The sequence below is a fragment of the Chiloscyllium punctatum genome, chromosome 28 (genome assembly GCF_047496795.1).
Source record: "Chiloscyllium punctatum isolate Juve2018m chromosome 28, sChiPun1.3, whole genome shotgun sequence".
NCBI lineage: Eukaryota > Metazoa > Chordata > Chondrichthyes > Orectolobiformes > Hemiscylliidae > Chiloscyllium > Chiloscyllium punctatum.
In genome coordinates, this window is record NC_092766.1 from 13,591,001 (window position 1) to 13,610,997 (window position 19,997).

A 19,997-nucleotide genomic window follows, 5' to 3' on the forward strand; every position below is an offset into this window, starting at 1 on the left:
GGCGTTCGGGTTGGTTCAGATACAGAATAACAGATACGCAGGAGGGAGATACAGACTGGAATCTACTCGAGGGGTTCGGGGTGATTTATATCCAGAATAACAGATACCCCGGGAGGGAGTTACAGACTGGAATCTAATCGGGGGGTTCGGGGTGATTTATATCCAGAATAACAGATACCCCGGGAGGGAGTTACAGACTGGAATCTAATCGAGGGGTTTAGGGTGGTTCAGATACAGAATAACAGATACGCAGGAGGGAGATACAGACTGGAATCTACTCGAGGGTTTCGGGGTGATTTATATCCAGAATAACAGATACCCCGGGAGGGAGTTACAGACTGGAATCAAATCGAGGGGTTCGGGGTGGTTTATATACAGAATAACTGGTAACCGGGAGGGAGTTACAGATTGGAATCTAATCGAGGGGTTTAGGGTGGTTTATATACAGAATAACAGATACACAGGAGGGAGATACAGACTGGAATCTAATCGAGGGGTTCAGGGAGGTTTATATACAGAATAAGAGATACCCCAGGGAGGGAGTTACAGACTGAAAACTAATCGAGGGGTTTGGGGTTGTTTTTTTATACAGAATACCAGCTCCCTGGGAAGGAGTTACAGACTAGGATCTAATCGAGGGGTTTAGGGTGGTTTATATACAGAATAACAGCTCCCTGGGACGGAGTTACAGACTGGAATCTAATCGAGGGGTTCAGGGTGGTTTATATACAGAATAACAGATACCCAGGAGGGAGTTACAGACTGGAAACTAATCGAGGGGTTTGGGGTTGTTTTTTATACAGAATACCAGCTCCCTGGGAAGGAGTTTCAGACTAGAATCTAATCGAGAGGTTTAGGGTGGTTTATATACAGAATAACAGCTCCCCGGGAGGGAGTTACAGACTGGAATTTAATCGAGGGGTTCGGGGTGGTTTATATACAGAATAACAGATACCCGGGAGTTAGTTACAGACTGGAATCTAATCGAGGGGTTCTGGGTGGTTTATATACAGAATAACAGATACCCGGGAGGGACTTACAGACTGGAATCTAATCAAGGGGTTCGGGGGGGTTTCTGTACCGAATAACAGATACCCGTTAGGGAGTTACAGACTGGTATCTAATAGAGGGGTTCGGGGTGATTTATATAGAGAATAACAGATACCCCAGGAGGGAGTTACAGACTGGATTCTAATCGAGGGGTTCGGGTTGATTTATATACAAAATAATAGATACCCCGGGAGGGAGTTACAGACTGGAATCTAATCGAGGGGTTCGGGGAGATTTATATACAGAATAACAGATACCTGGGAGGGAGTAACAGACTGGAATCTAATCGAGGCGTTCGGGGTGGTTTATATACAGAATAACTGGTAACCGGGAGGGAGTTACAGATTGGAATCTAATCGAGGGGTTCTGGGTGGTTTATATACAGAATAACAGCTCCCCGGAAGGGAGTTACAGACTGGAATTTAATCGAGGGGTTCGGGGTGATTTATTTACAGAATAACAGATACCCGGGAGGGGAGTTACATACTGGAAGCTAATCGAGGGGTTCGGGGAGATTTATATACAGAATGACAGATACCCCGGGAGGGAGTTACAGACTGGAATCTAATCGAGGGGTTCGGGGAGATTTATATACAGAATAACAGATACCTGGGAGGGAGTAACAGACTGGAATCTAATCGAGGCGTTCGGGGTGGTTTATATACAGAATAACTGGTAACCGGGAGGGAGTTACAGATTGGAATCTAATCGAGGGGTTCAGGGTGGTTTATATGCAGAACAGCAGCTCCCTTGGACGGAGTTACAGACTGGAATCTAATCGAGGGGTGTAGGGTGGTGTATATACAGAATAACAGATACCCCAGGGAGGGAGTTACAGACTGCAATCTAATCGAGGGGTTCGGGGTGGTTTATATACAGAATAACAGCTCCCTGGGACGGAGTTACAGACTGGAATCTAATCGAGGGGTTTAGGGTGGTTTATATACAGAATAACAGATACACAGGAGGGAGATACAGACTGGAATCTAATCGAGGGGTTCAGGGAGGTTTATATACAGAATAACAGATACCCCAGGGAGGGAGTTACAGACTGCAATCTAATCGAGGGGTTCGGGGTGGTTTATATACAGAATAACAGCTCCCTGGGACGGAGTTACAGACTGGAATCTAATCGAGGGGTTCAGGGTGGTTTATATACAGAATAACAGATACCCAGGAGGGAGTTACAGACTGAAAACTAATCGAGGGGTTTGGGGTTGTTTTTTATACAGAATACCAGCTCCCTGGGAAGGAGTTACAGACTAGAATCTAATCGAGGGGTTTAGGGTGGTTTATATACAGAATAACAGATACCCGGGAGGGAGTTACAGACTGGAATTTAATCGAGGGGATCGGGGTGGTTTATATACAGAATAACAGATACCCGGGAGGGAGTTACAGACTGGAATCTAATCAAGGGGTTCGGGGGGGTTTCTGTACCGAATAACAGATACCCGTTAGGGAGTTACAGACTGGTATCTAATAGAGGGGTTCGGGGTGATTTATATACAGAATAACAGATACCCCAGGAGGGAGTTACAGACTGGAATCTAATCGAGGGGTTCGGGGAGATTTATATACAGAATAACAGATACCCCAGGAGGGAGTTTCAGACTGGATTCTAATCGAGGAGTTCGGGGTGATTTATATCCAGAATAACAGATACCCCAGGAGATAGTTACAGATTGGAATCTAATCGAGGGGTTTAGGGTGGTTCATATACAGAATAACAGTTACGCAGGAGGGAGATACAGACTGGAATGTAATCGAGGGGTTCGGAGTGGTTTATATACAGAATAACTGGTAACCGGGAGGGAGTTACAGATTGGAATCTAATCGAGGGGTTCAGGGTGGTTTATATGCAGAACAGCAGCTCCCTGGGACGGAGTTACAGACTGGAATCTAATCGAGGGGTTTAGGGTGGTTTATATACAGAATAACAGATACACAGGAGGGTGATACAGACTGGAATCTAATCGAGGGGTTCGGGGTGGTTTATATACAGAATAACAGATACCCCAGGGAGGGAGTTAAAGACTGGAATCTAATCGAGGGGTTCGGGGTGGTTTATGTACAGAATAACAGATACCCGGGAGTTAGTTACAGACTGGAATCTAATCGAGGGGTTCTGGGTGGTTTATATACAGAATAACAGATACCCGGGAGGGAGTTACAGACTGGAATCTAATCAAGGGGTTCGGGGGGGTTTCTGTACCGAATAACAGATACCCGTTAGGGAGTTACAGACTGGTATCTAATAGAGGGGTTCGGGGTGATTTATATAGAGAATAACAGATACCCCAGGAGGGAGTTACAGACTGGATTCTAATCGAGGGGTTCGGGTTGATTTATATACAAAATAACAGATACCCCGGGAGGGAGTTACAGACTGGAATCTAATCGAGGGGTTCTGGGTGGTTTATATACAGAATAACAGCTCCCCGGGAGGGAGTTACAGACTGGAATTTAATCGAGGGGTTCGGGGTGGTTTATATACAGAATAACAGATACCCAGGAGGGAGTTACAGACTGGAATCAAATCGCGGGGTTCGGGGAGATTTATTTACAGAATAAGAGATACCCGGGAGGGGAGTTACATACTGGAATCTAATCGAGGGGTTCGGGGAGATTTATATACAGAATGACAGATACCCCGGGAGGGAGTTACAGACTGGAATCTAATCGAGGGGTTCGGGGAGATTTATATACAGAATAACAGATACCTGGGAGGGAGTAACAGACTGGAATCTAATCAAGGGGTTCGGGGTTGTTTATATACAGAATAACAGATACCCGGGAGGGAGTTACAGACTGGAATCTAATCGAGGGGTTCGGGGTGATTTATATACAGAATAACAGATACCCGGGACGGAGTTACAGACTGGAATCTAATCAAGGGGTTCGGGGTTGTTTATATACAGAATAACAGATACCCGGGAGGGAGTTACAGACTGGAATCTAATTAAGGGGTTCAGGGTGGTTTATATACAGAATAACAGATACCCAGGAGGGAGATACAGACTGGAATCTAATCGAGGGGTTCGGGGTGGTTTATATACAGAATAACAGATACCCCGGGAGGGAGTTACAGACTGGAATCTAATCGAGGGGTTCGGGGTGGTTTATATACAGAATAACAGATACCCGGGAGGGGAGGTTCAGATTGGAATCTAATCGAGGGGTTCGGGGAGATTTATTTACAGAATAACAGATACGCAGGAGGGAGATTCAGACTGGAATCTAATCGAGGGGTTTAGGGTGGTTTATATACAGAATAACAGATACCCAGGAGGGGAGTTCCAGACTGGAATCTAATCGAGGGGTTCGGGGAGATTTATATACAGAATAACAGATACCCCAGGAGGGAGTTACAGACTGGATTCTAATCGAGGGGTTCGGGTTGATTTATATACAAAATAACAGATACCCCGGGAGGGAGTTACAGACTGGAATCTAATCGAGGGGTTCTGGGTGGTTTATATACAGAATAACAGCTCCCCGGGAGGGAGTTACAGACTGGAATTTAATCGAGGGGTTCGGGGTGGTTTATATACAGAATGACAGATACCCCGGGAGGGAGTTACAGACTGGAATCTAATCGAGGGGTTCGGGGAGATTTATATACAGAATAACAGATACCTGGGAGGGAGTAACAGACTGGAATCTAATCGAGGGGTTCGGGGTGGTTTATATACAGAATAACTGGTAACCGGGAGGGAGTTACAGATTGGAATCTAATCGAGGGGTTTAGGGTGGTTTATATACAGAATAACAGATACACAGGAGGGAGATACAGACTGGAATCTAATCGAGGGGTTCAGGGAGGTTTATATACAGAATAACAGATACCCGGGGAGGGAGTTACAGACTGGAATCTAATCGAGGGGTTCGGGGTGGTTTATATACAGAATAACAGCTCCCTGGGACTGAGTTACAGACTGGAATCTAATCGAGGGGTTTAGGGTGGTTTATATACAGAATAACAGCTCCCTGGGACTGAGTTACAGACTGGAATCTAATCGAGGGGTTCAGGGTGGTTTATATACAGAATAACAGATACCCCGGGAGGGAGTTACAGACTGGAATCTAATCGAGGGGTTCGGGGTGGTTTATATACAGAATAACAGATACCCAGGAGGGAGTTACAGACTGGAAACTAATCGAGGGGTTTGGGGTTGTTTTTTATACAGAATACCAGCTCCCTGGGAAGGAGTTACAGACTAGAATCTAATCGAGGGGTTTAGGGTGGTTTATATACAGAATAACAGCTCCCCGGGAGGGAGTTACAGACTGGAATTTAATCGAGGGGTTCGGGGTGGTTTATGTACAGAATAACAGATACCCGGGAGTTAGTTACAGACTGGAATCTAATCGAGGGGTTCTGGGTGGTTTATATACAGAATAACAGATACCCGGGAGGGAGTTACAGACTGGAATTTAATCGAGGGGATCGGGGTGGTTTATATACAGAATAACAGATACCCGGGAGGGAGTTACAGACTGGAATCTAATCAAGGGGTTCGGGGGGGTTTCTGTACCGAATAACAGATACCCGTTAGGGAGTTACAGACTGGTATCTAATAGAGGGGTTCGGGGTGATTTATATACAGAATAACAGATACCCCAGGAGGGAGTTTCAGACTGGATTCTAATCGAGGAGTTCGGGGTGATTTATATCCAGAATAACAGATACCCCAGGAGATAGTTACAGATTGGAATCTAATCGAGGGGTTTAGGGTGGTTCATATACAGAATAACAGTTACGCAGGAGGGAGATACAGACTGGAATGTAATCGAGGGGTTCGGAGTGGTTTATATACAGAATAACTGGTAACCGGGAGGGAGTTACAGATTGGAATCTAATCGAGGGGTTCAGGGTGGTTTATATGCAGAACAGCAGCTCCCTGGGACGGAGTTACAGACTGGAATCTAATCGAGGGGTTTAGGGTGGTTTATATACAGAATAACAGATACACAGGAGGGTGATACAGACTGGAATCTAATCGAGGGGTTCGGGGTGGTTTATATACAGAATAACAGATACCCCAGGGAGGGAGTTACAGACTGGAATCTAATCGAGGGGTTCGGGGTGGTTTATGTACAGAATAACAGATACCCGGGAGTTAGTTACAGACTGGAATCTAATCGAGGGGTTCTGGGTGGTTTATATACAGAATAACAGATACCCGGGAGGGAGTTACAGACTGGAATCTAATCAAGGGGTTCGGGGGGGTTTCTGTACCGAATAACAGATACCCGTTAGGGAGTTACAGACTGGTATCTAATAGAGGGGTTCGGGGTGATTTATATAGAGAATAACAGATACCCCAGGAGGGAGTTACAGACTGGATTCTAATCGAGGGGTTCGGGTTGATTTATATACAAAATAACAGATACCCCGGGAGGGAGTTACAGACTGGAATCTAATCGAGGGGTTCTGGGTGGTTTATATACAGAATAACAGCTCCCCGGGAGGGAGTTACAGACTGGAATTTAATCGAGGGGTTCGGGGTGGTTTATATACAGAATAACAGATACCCAGGAGGGAGTTACAGACTGGAATCAAATCGCGGGGTTCGGGGAGATTTATTTACAGAATAAGAGATACCCGGGAGGGGAGTTACATACTGGAATCTAATCGAGGGGTTCGGGGAGATTTATATACAGAATGACAGATACCCCGGGAGGGAGTTACAGACTGGAATCTAATCGAGGGGTTCGGGGAGATTTATATACAGAATAACAGATACCTGGGAGGGAGTAACAGACTGGAATCTAATCGAGGCGTTCGGGGTGGTTTATATACAGAATAACTGGTAACCGGGAGGGAGTTACAGATTGGAATCTAATCGAGGGGTTCGGGGGGGTTTATATACAGAATAACAGCTCCCTGGGAGGGAGTTACAGACTGGAATCTAATCGAGGGGTTCGGGGTGGTTTATATACAGAATAACAGATACACAGGAGGGAGATACAGACTGGAATCTAATCGAGGGTTTCGGGGTGATTTATATCCAGAATAACAGATACCCCGGGAGGGAGTTACAGACTGGAATCTAATCGGGGGGTTCGGGGTGATTTATATCCAGAATAACAGATACCCCGGGAGGGAGTTACAGACTGGAATCTAATCGGGGGGTTCGGGGTGATTTATATCCAGAATAACAGATACCCCGGGAGGGAGTTACAGACTGGAATCTAATCGAGGGGTTTAGGGTGGTTCAGATACAGAATAACAGATACGCAGGAGGGAGATACAGACTGGAATCTACTCGAGGGGTTCGGGGTGATTTATATCCAGAATAACAGATACCCCGGGAGGGAGTTACAGACTGGAATCTAATCGAGGGGTTCGGGGTGGTTTATATACAGAATAACAGCTCCCTGGGAGGGAGTTACAGACTGGAATCTAATCGAGGGGTTTAGGGTGGTTTATATACAGAATAACAGATACCCACGAGGGGAGTTCTAGACTGGAATCTAATCGAGGGGTTCGGGGTGGTTTATATACAGAATAACAGATACCCCGGGAGGGAGTTACAGACTGGAATCTAATCGAGGGGTTCGGGGTGGTTTATATACAGAATAACAGATACCCCCGGGGAGGGAGTTACAGACTGGAATCTAATCGAGGGGTTCGGGGTGGTTTATATACAGAATAACAGATACCCCGGGGGAGGGAGTTACAGACTGGAATCTAATCGCGGGTTTTGGGGTGGTTTATATACAGAATAACAGATACCCGGGAGGGGAGGTTCAGATTGGAATCTAATCGAGGGGTTCGGGGAGATTTATTTACAGAATAACAGATACCCGGGAGGGGAGTTACATACTGGAAGCTAATCGAGGGTTTCGGGGAGATTTATTTACAGAATAACAGATACCCAGGAGGGGAGTTACAGACTGGAATCTAATCGAGGGTTTCAGGGGTGGTTTATATACAGAATACCAGATACCCGGGAGGGGAGGTTCAGATTGGAATCTAATCGAGGGGTTCGGGGAGATTTATTTACAGAATAACAGATACCCGGGAGGGGAGTTACATACTGGAAGCTAATCGCGGGTTTCGGGGAGATTTATTTACAGAATAACAGATACCCCGGGAGGGAGTTACAGACTGGAAGCTAATCGAGGGTTTCGGGGAGATTTATATTCAGAACAACAGATACCCCGGGAGGGAGTTACAAACTGGAATATAATCGAGGGGTTCGGGGAGATTTATATACAGAATAACAGATAACCGGGAGGGAGTTACAGACTGGAATCTAATCGAGGGGTTCGGGGAGATTTATATACAGAATAACAGATACCTGGGTGGGAGTTACAGATTGGAATCTAATCGAGGGGTTCAGTGTGGTTTATATGCAGAACAACAGCTCCCTGGGACGGAGTTACAGACTGGAATCTAATCGAGGGGTTTAGGGTGGTTTATATACAGAATATCAGATACACAGGAGGGAGATACAGACTGGAATCTAATCGAGGGGTATGGGGTGGTTTATATACAGAATACCAGCTCCCTGGGAAGGAGTTACAGACTAGAATCTAATCGAGGGGTTTAGGGTGGTTTATATACAGAATAACAGATACCCGGGAGGGAGTTACAGACTGGAATCTAATCAAGGGGTTCGGGGGGGTTTCTGTACCGAATAACAGATACCCGTTAGGGAGTTACAGACTGGTATCTAATAGAGGGGTTCGGGGTGGCTTTTATACAGAATAACAGATACCCGGAAGGGGAGTTACAGACTGGAATCTAATCGAGGGGTTCAGGATGGTTTATATACAGAATAACAGCTCCCCCCCGAGGAGGGAGTTACAAACTGGAATCTAATCGAGGGGTTCGGGGTGATTTATATACATAATAACAGCTCCCTGGGAAGGAGTTACAGACTGGAATCTAATCGAGGGGTTCGGGGTGATTTATATACAGAATAACAGATACCCAGGAGGGAGATACAGACTGGAATCTAATCGAGGGGTTCTGGATGGTTTATATACAGAACAACAGCTCCCCGGGAGGGAGTTACAGACTAGAATCTAAACGAGGGGTTCGGGGAGGTTTATATACAGAATAACAGATACCCCGGGAGGGAGTTACAGACTGGAATCTAATCGAGGGGTTCGGGATGGTTTATATACCGAATAACAGCTCCCCCCCGAGGAGGGAGTTACAGACTGGAATCTAATCGAGGGGTTCAGGGGGGTTTATATTCGGAATAACAGATACCCGGGAGGGAGTTACAGACTGGAATCTAATCGAGGGGTTCGGGGTGATTTATATACAGAATAACAGCTCCCTGGGAAGGAGTTACAGACTGGAATCTAATCGAGGGGTTCGGGGTGATTTATATACAGAATAACAGATACCCGGGAGGGAGTTACAGACTGGAATCTAATCGAGGGGTTCGGGGTTGTTTCTATACAGAATAACAGATACCCGGGAGGGAGTTACAGACTGGAATCTCATCAAGGGGTTCAGGGTGGTTTATATACAGAATAACAGATACCCAGGAGGGAGATACAGACTGGAATCTAATCGAGGGGTTCGGGGTGGTTTATATACAGAATAACAGATACCCGGGAGGGAGTTACAGACTGGAATCTAATCAAGGGGTTCAGGGTGGTTTATATACAGAATAACAGATACCCGGGAGGGGAGGTTCAGATTGGAATCTAATCGAGGGGTTCGGGGAGATTTATTTACAGAATAACAGATACGCAGGAGGGAGATTCAGACTGGAATCTAATCGAGGGGTTTAGGGTGGTTTATATACAGAATAACAGATACCCAGGAGGGGAGTTCCAGACTGGAATCTAATCGAGGGGTTCGGGGAGATTTATATACAGAATAACAGATACCCCAGGAGGGAGTTACAGACTGGATTCTAATCGAGGGGTTCGGGTTGATTTATATACAAAATAACAGATACCCCGGGAGGGAGTTACAGACTGGAATCTAATCGAGGGGTTCTGGGTGGTTTATATACAGAATAACAGCTCCCCGGGAGGGAGTTACAGACTGGAATTTAATCGAGGGGTTCGGGGTGGTTTATATACAGAATGACAGATACCCCGGGAGGGAGTTACAGACTGGAATCTAATCGAGGGGTTCGGGGAGATTTATATACAGAATAACAGATACCTGGGAGGGAGTAACAGACTGGAATCTAATCGAGGGGTTCGGGGTGGTTTATATACAGAATAACTGGTAACCGGGAGGGAGTTACAGATTGGAATCTAATCGAGGGGTTTAGGGTGGTTTATATACAGAATAACAGATACACAGGAGGGAGATACAGACTGGAATCTAATCGAGGGGTTCAGGGAGGTTTATATACAGAATAACAGATACCCGGGGAGGGAGTTACAGACTGGAATCTAATCGAGGGGTTCGGGGTGGTTTATATACAGAATAACAGCTCCCTGGGACTGAGTTACAGACTGGAATCTAATCGAGGGGTTTAGGGTGGTTTATATACAGAATAACAGCTCCCTGGGACTGAGTTACAGACTGGAATCTAATCGAGGGGTTCAGGGTGGTTTATATACAGAATAACAGATACCCCGGGAGGGAGTTACAGACTGGAATCTAATCGAGGGGTTCGGGGTGGTTTATATACAGAATAACAGATACCCAGGAGGGAGTTACAGACTGGAAACTAATCGAGGGGTTTGGGGTTGTTTTTTATACAGAATACCAGCTCCCTGGGAAGGAGTTACAGACTAGAATCTAATCGAGGGGTTTAGGGTGGTTTATATACAGAATAACAGCTCCCCGGGAGGGAGTTACAGACTGGAATTTAATCGAGGGGTTCGGGGTGGTTTATGTACAGAATAACAGATACCCGGGAGTTAGTTACAGACTGGAATCTAATCGAGGGGTTCTGGGTGGTTTATATACAGAATAACAGATACCCGGGAGGGAGTTACAGACTGGAATCTAATCAAGGGGTTCGGGGGGGTTTCTGTACCGAATAACAGATACCCGTTAGGGAGTTACAGACTGGTATCTAATAGAGGGGTTCGGGGTGATTTATATAGAGAATAACAGATACCCCAGGAGGGAGTTACAGACTGGATTCTAATCGAGGGGTTCGGGTTGATTTATATACAAAATAACAGATACCCCGGGAGGGAGTTACAGACTGGAATCTAATCGAGGGGTTCTGGGTGGTTTATATACAGAATAACAGCTCCCCGGGAGGGAGTTACAGACTGGAATTTAATCGAGGGGTTCGGGGTGATTTATATACAGAATAACAGATACCCAGGAGGGAGTTACAGACTGGAATCTAATCGCGGGGTTCGGGGAGATTTATTTACAGAATAACAGATACCCGGGAGGGGAGTTACATACTGGAAGCTAATCGAGGGGTTCGGGGAGATTTATATACAGAATGACAGATACCCCGGGAGGGAGTTACAGACTGGAATCTAATCGAGGGGTTCGGGGAGATTTATATACAGAATAACAGATACCTGGGAGGGAGTAATAGACTGGAATCTAATCGAGGCGTTCGGGGTGGTTTATATACAGAATAGCTGGTAACCGGGAGGGAGTTACAGATTGGAATCTAATCGAGGGGTTTAGGGTGGTGTATATACAGAATAACAGATACCCCAGGGAGGGAGTTACAGACTGCAATCTAATCGAGGGGTTCGGGGTGGTTTATATACAGAATAACAGCTCCCTGGGACGGAGTTACAGACTGGAATCTAATCGAGGGGTTTAGGGTGGTTTATATACAGAATAACAGATACACAGGAGGGAGATACAGACTGGAATCTAATCGAGGGGTTCTGGATGGTTTATATACAGAACAACAGCTCCCCGGGAGGGAGTTACAGACTGCAATCTAATCGAGGGGTTCGGGGTGGTTTATATACAGAATAACAGCTCCCTGGGACGGAGTTACAGACTGGAATCTAATCGAGGGGTTTAGGGTGGTTTATATACAGAATAACAGATACCCAGGAGGGAGATACAGACTAGAATCTAAACGAGGGGTTCGGGGAGGTTTATATACAGAATAACAGATACCACGGGAGGGAGTTACAGACTGGAATCTAATCGAGGGTTTCGGGATGGTTTATATACAGAATAACAGCTCCCCCCCGAGGAGGGAGTTACAGACTGGAATCTAATCGTGGGGTTCAGGGGGGTTTATATTCGGAATAACAGATACCCGGGAGGGAGTTACAGACTGGAATCTAATCGAGGGGTTCGGGGTGATTTATATACAGAATAACAGCTCCCTGGGAAGGAGTTACAGACTGGAATCTAATCGAGGGGTTCGGGGTGATTTATATACAGAATAACAGATACCCGGGAGGGAGTTACAGACTGGAATCTAATCGAGGGGTTCGGGGTTGTTTCTATACAGAATAACAGATACCCGGGAGGGAGTTACAGACTGGAATCTAATCAAGGGGTTCAGGGTGGTTTATATACAGAATAACAGATACCCAGGAGGGAGATACAGACTGGAATCTAATCGAGGGGTTCGGGGTGGTTTATATACAGAATAACAGATACCCCGGGAGGGAGTTACACACTGGAATCTAATCGAGGGGTTCGGGGTGGTTTATATACAGAATAACAGATACCCGGGAGGGGAGGTTCAGATTGGAATCTAATCGAGGGGTTCGGGGAGATTTATTTACAGAATAACAGATACGCAGGAGGGAGATTCAGACTGGAATCTAATCGAGGGGTTTAGGGTGGTATATATACAGAATAACAGATACCCAGGAGGGGAGTTCCAGACTGGAATCTAATCGAGGGGTTCGGGGAGATTTATATACAGAATAACAGATACCCCAGGAGGGAGTTACAGACTGGATTCTAATCGAGGGGTTCGGGTTGATTTATATACAAAATAACAGATACCCCGGGAGGGAGTTACAGACTGGAATCTAATCGAGGGGTTCTGGGTGGTTTATATACAGAATAACAGCTCCCCGGGAGGGAGTTACAGACTGGAATTTAATCGAGGGGTTCGGGGTGGTTTATATACAGAATGACAGATACCCCGGGAGGGAGTTACAGACTGGAATCTAATCGAGGGGTTCGGGGAGATTTATATACAGAATAACAGATACCTGGGAGGGAGTAACAGACTGGAATCTAATCGAGGGGTTCGGGGTGGTTTATATACAGAATAACTGGTAACCGGGAGGGAGTTACAGGTTGGAATCTAATCGAGGGGTTCAGGGTGGTTTATATGCAGAACAGCAGCTCCCTGGGACGGAGTTACAGACTGGAATCTAATCGAGGGGTTTAGGGTGGTTTATATACAGAATAACAGATACACAGGAGGGAGATACAGACTGGAATCTAATCGAGGGGTTCAGGGAGGTTTATATACAGAATAACAGATACCCGGGAGGGAGTTACAGACTGGAATCTAATCGAGGGGTTCAGGGTGGTTTATATACAGAATAACAGCTCCCTGGGACGGAGTTACAGACTGGAATCTAATCGAGGGGTTCAGGGTGGTTTATATACAGAATAACAGATACCCCGGGAGGGAGTTACAGACTGGAATCTAATCGAGGGGTTCGGGGTGGTTTATATACAGAATAACAGATACCCAGGAGGGAGTTACAGACTGGAAACTAATCGAGGGGTTTGGGGTTGTTTTTTATACAGAATACCAGCTCCCTGGGAAGGAGTTACAGACTAGAATCTAATCGAGGGGTTTAGGGTGGTTTATATACAGAATAACAGCTCCCCGGGAGGGAGTTACAGACTGGAATTTAATCGAGGGGTTCGGGGTGGTTTATGTACAGAATAACAGATACCCGGGAGTTAGTTACAGACTGGAATCTAATCGAGGGGTTCTGGGTGGTTTATATACAGAATAACAGATACCCGGGAGGGAGTTACAGACTGGAATCTAATCAAGGGGTTCGGGGGGGTTTCTGTACCGAATAACAGATACCCGTTAGGGAGTTGCAGACTGGTATCTAATAGAGGGGTTCGGGGTGATTTATATAGAGAATAACAGATACCCCAGGAGGGAGTTACAGACTGGATTCTAATCGAGGGGTTCGGGTTGATTTATATACAAAATAACAGATACCCCGGGAGCGAGTTACAGACTGGAATCTAATCGAGGGGTTCTGGGTGGTTTATATACAGAATAACAGCTCCCCGGGAGGGAGTTACAGACTGGAATTTAATCGAGGGGTTCGGGGTGATTTATATACAGAATAACAGATACCCAGGAGGGAGTTACAGACTGGAATCTAATCGCGGGGTTCGGGGAGATTTATTTACAGAATAACAGATACCCGGGAGGGGAGTTACATACTGGAATCTAATCGAGGGGTTCGGGGAGATTTATATACAGAATGACAGATACCCCGGGAGGGAGTTACAGACTGGAATCTAATCGAGGGGTTCGGGGAGATTTATATACAGAATAACAGATACCTGGGAGGGAGTAACAGACTGGAATCTAATCGAGGCGTTCGGGGTGGTTTATATACAGAATAGCTGGTAACCGGGAGGGAGTTACAGATTGGAATCTAATCGAGGGGTTTAGGGTGGTGTATATACAGAATAACAGATACCCCAGGGAGGGAGTTACAGACTGCAATCTAATCGAGGGGTTCGGGGTGGTTTATATACAGAATAACAGCTCCCTGGGACGGAGTTACAGACTGGAATCTAATCGAGGGGTTTAGGGTGGTTTATATACAGAATAACAGATACACAGGAGGGAGATACAGACTGGAATCTAATCGAGGGGTTCAGGGAGGTTTATATACAGAATAACAGATACCCCAGGGAGGGAGTTACAGACTGCAATCTAATCGAGGGGTTCGGGGTGGTTTATATACAGAATAACAGCTCCCTGGGACGGAGTTACAGACTGGAATCTAATCGAGGGGTTCAGGGTGGTTTATATACAGAATAACAGATACCCAGGAGGGAGTTACAGACTGGAAACTAATCGAGGGGTTTGGGGTTGTTTTTTATACAGAATACCAGCTCCCTGGGAAGGAGTTACAGACTAGAATCTAATCGAGGGGTTTAGGGTGGTTTATATACAGAATAACAGATACCCGGGAGTGAGTTACAGACTGGAATTTAATCGAGGGGATCGGGGTGGTTTATATACAGAATAACAGATACCCGGGAGGGAGTTACAGACTGGAATCTAATCAAGGGGTTCGGGGGGGTTTCTGTACCGAATAACAGATACCCGTTAGGGAGTTACAGACTGGTATCTAATCGAGGGGTTCGGGGTGATTTATATACAGAATAACAGATACCCCAGGAGGGAGTTACAGACTGGAATCTAATCGAGGGGTTCGGGGTGATTTATATACAGAACAACAGCTTCCTGGGAGGGAGTTACAGACTGGAATCTAATAGAGGAGTTCGGGGTGATTTATATCCAGAATAACAGATACCCCAGGAGATAGTTACAGATTGGAATCTAATCGAGGGGTTTAGGGTGGTTCATATACAGAATAACAGTTACGCAGGAGGGAGATACAGACTGGAATGTAATCGAGGGGTTCGGGGTGGTTTATATACAGAATAACTGGTAACCGGGAGGGAGTTACAGATTGGAATCTAATCGAGGGGTTCAGGGTGGTTTATATGCAGAACAGCAGCTCCCTGGGACGGAGTTACTGACTGGAATCTAATCGAGGGGTTTAGGGTGGTGTATATACAGAATAACAGATACCCCAGGGAGGGAGTTACAGACTGCAATCTAATCGAGGGGTTCGGGGTGGTTTATATACAGAATAACAGCTCCCTGGGACGGAGTTACAGACTGGAATCTAATCGAGGGGTTTAGGGTGGTTTATATACAGAATAACAGATACACAGGAGGGAGATACAGACTGGAATCTAATCGAGGGGTTCAGGGAGGTTTATATACAGAATAACAGATACCCCAGGGAGGGAGTTACAGACTGCAATCTAATCGAGGGGTTCGGGGTGGTTTATATACAGAATAACAGCTCCCTGGGACGGAGTTACAGACTGGAATCTAATCGAGGGGTTCAGGGTGGTTTATATACAGAATAACAGATACCCAGGAGGGAGTTACAGACTGGAAACTAATCGAGGGGTTTGGGGTTGTTTTTTATACAGAATACCAGCTCCCTGGGAAGGAGTTACAGACTAGAATCTAATCGAGGGGTTTAGGGTGGTTTATATACAGAATAACAGATACCCGGGAGGGAGTTACAGACTGGAATTTAATCGAGGGGATCGGGGTGGTTTATATACAGAATAACAGATACTCGGGAGGAAGTTACAGACTGGAATCTAATCAAGGGGTTCGGGGGGGTTTCTGTACCGAATAACAGATACCCGTTAGGGAGTTACAGACTGGTATCTAATAGAGAGTTTCGGGGTGATTTATATACAGAATAACAGATACCCCAGGAGGGAGTTACAGACTGGAATCTAATCGAGGGGTTCGGGGAGATTTATATACAGAATAACAGATACCCCAGGAGGGAGTTACAGACTGGATTCTAATCGAGGAGTTCGGGGTGATTTATATCCAGAATAACAGATACCCCAGGAGATAGTTACAGATTGGAATCTAATCGAGGGGTTTAGGGTGGTTTATATACAGAATAACAGTTACGCAGGAGGGAGATACAGACTGGAATCTAATCGAGGGGTTCGGGGTGGTTTATATACAGAATAACTGGTAACCGGGAGGGAGTTACAGATTGGAATCTAATCGAGGGGTTCAGGGTGGTTTATATGCAGAACAGCAGCTCCCTGGGACAGAGTTACAGACTGGAATCTAATCGAGGGGTTTAGGGTGGTTTATATACAGAATAACAGATACACAGGAGGGAGATACAGACTGGATTCTAATCGAGGAGTTCGGGGTGATTTATATCCAGAATAACAGATACCCCAGGAGATAGTTACAGATTGGAATCTAATCGAGGGGTTTAGGGTGGTTCATATACAGAATAACAGTTACGCAGGAGGGAGATACAGACTGGAATATAATCGAGGGGTTTAGGGTGGTTTATATACAGAATAACAGATACACAGGAGGGAGATACAGACTGGAATCTAATCGAGGGGTTCAGGGAGGTTTATATACAGAATAACAGATACCCCAGGAGGGAGATACAGACTGGAATCTAATCGAGGGGTTCAGGGAGGTTTATATCCAGAATAACAGATACCCCAGGAGATAGTTACAGATTGGAATCTAATCGAGGGGTTTAGGGTGGTTCATATACAGAATAACAGTTACGCAGGAGGGAGATACAGACTGGAATCTAATCGAGGGGTTCAGGGAGGTTTATATACAGAATAACAGATACCCCAGGAGGGAGTTACAGACTGGATTCTAATCGAGGGGTTCGGGTTGATTTATATACAAAATAACAGATACCCGGGAGGGAGTTACAGACTGGAATTTAATCGAGGGGTTCGGGGTGGTTTATATACAGAATAACAGATACCCAGGAGGGAGTTACAGACTGGAATCTAATCGCGGGGTTCGGGGAGATTTATTTACAGAATAACAGATACCCGGAAGGGGAGTTACATACTGGAAGCTAATCGAGGGGTTCGGGGAGATTTATATACAGAATGACAGATACCCCGGGAGGGAGTTACAGACTGGAATCTAATCGAGGGGTTCGGGGAGATTTATATACAGAATAACAGATACCTGGGAGGGAGTAACAGACTGGAATCTAATCGAGGCGTTCGGGGTGGTTTATATACAGAATAACTGGTAACCGGGAGGGAGTTACAGATTGGAATCTAATCGAGGGGTTCGGGGGGGTTTATATACAGAATAACAGCTCCCTGGGAGGGAGTTACAGACTGGAATCTAATCGAGGGGTTCGGGGTGGTTTATATACACAATAACAGATACCCGGGAGGGAGTTACAGACTGGAATCTAATCAAGGGGTTCGGGGGGGTTTCTGTACCGAATAACAGATACCCGTTAGGGAGTTACAGACTGGTATCTAATAGAGGGGTTCGGGGTGATTTATATAGAGAATAACAGATACCCCGGGAGGGAGTTACAGACTGGAATCTAATCGAGGGGTTCGGGGTGGTTTATATACAGAACAACAGCTCCCTGGGAGGGCGTTACAGACTGGAATCTAATCGAGGGGTTCGGGGAGGTTTGTATACAGAATAACAGATACCCGGGAGGGAGATACAGACTGTAATCTAATCGAGGGGTTCAGGGTGGTTTATATACAGAATAACAGATACCCGCGAGGGAGTTACAGACTGGAATCTAATCGAGGGGTTCAGGGTGGTTTATATACAGAATAACAGATACCCCGGGAGGGAGTTACAGACTGGAATCTAATCGAGGGGTTCAGGGTGGTTTATATACAGAATAACAGATACCCGCGAGGGAGTTACAGACTGGAATCTAATCGAGGGGTTCGGGGTGATTTATATACAGAATAACAGATACCCCGGGAGGGAGTTACAGACTGTAATCTAACTGAGGGATTCAGGGTCGTTTATATACAGAATAACAGATACACCGGGAGGGAGTTACAGACTGGAATCTAATCGAGGGGTTCGGGGTGGTTTATATACAGAATAACAGATACCCGGGAGGGAGTTACAGACTGGAATCTAATCGAGGGGTTCGGGGAGATTTATATACAGAATAACAGATACCTGGGAGGGAGTTACAGACTGGAATCAAATCGAGGGGATCGGGGTGGTTTATATACAGAATAACAGGTAACCGGGAGGGAGTTACAGATTGGAATCTAATCGAGGGGTTCAGGGTGGTTTATATGCAGAACAGCAGCTCCCTGGGACGGAGTTACAGACTGGAATCTAATCGAGGGGTTTAGGGTGGTTTATATACAGAATAACAGATACACAGGAGGGAGATACAGACTGGAATCTAATCGAGGGGTTCAGGGAGGTTTATATACAGAATAACAGATACCCCAGGGAGGGAGTTACATACTGGAATCTAATCGAGGGTTTTGGGGTGGTTTATATACAGAATAACAGATACCCCGGGAGGGAGTTACAGACTGGAATCTAATCGAGGGGTTCGGGGAGATTTATATACAGAATAACAGATACCTGGGAGGGAGTTACAGACTGGAATCTAATCGAGGGGATCGGGGTGGTTTATATACAGAATAACAGGTAACCGGGAGGGAGTTACAGATTGGAATATAATCGAGGGGTTCAGGGTGGTTTATATGCAGAACAGCAGCTCCCTGGGACGGAGTTACAGACTGGAATCTAATCGAGGGGTTTAGGGTGGTTTATATACAGAATAACAGATACACAGGAGGGAGATACAGACTGGAATCTAATCGAGGGGTTCAGGGAGGTTTATATACAGAATAACAGATACCCCAGGGAGGGAGTTACAGACTGGAATCTAATCGAGGGGTTCGGGGTGGTTTATATACAGAATAACAGCTCCCTGGGACGGAGTTACAGACTGGAATCTAATCGAGGGATTCAGGGAGGTTTATATACAGAATAACAGATACCCCAGGGAGGGAGTTACAGACTGGAATCTAATCGAGGGGTTCGGGGTGATTTATATACAGAATAACAGCTCCCTGGGACGGAGTTACAGACTGGAATCTAATCGAGGGGTTCAGGGTGGTTTATATACAGAATAATAGATACCCCGGGAGGGAGTTACAGACTGGAATTTAATCGAGGGGTTCGAGGTGGTTTATATACAGAATAACAGATACCCGGGAGTTAGTTACAGACTGGAATCTAATCGAGGGATTCTGGGTGGTTTATATACAGAATAACAGATACCCGGGAGGGAGTTACAGACTGGAATCTAATCGAGGGATTCTGGGTGGTTTATATACAGAATAACAGATACCCCGGGAGGGAGTTACAGACTGGAATCTAATCAAGGGGTTCGGGGGGGTTTCTGTACCGAATAACAGATACCCGTTAGGGAGT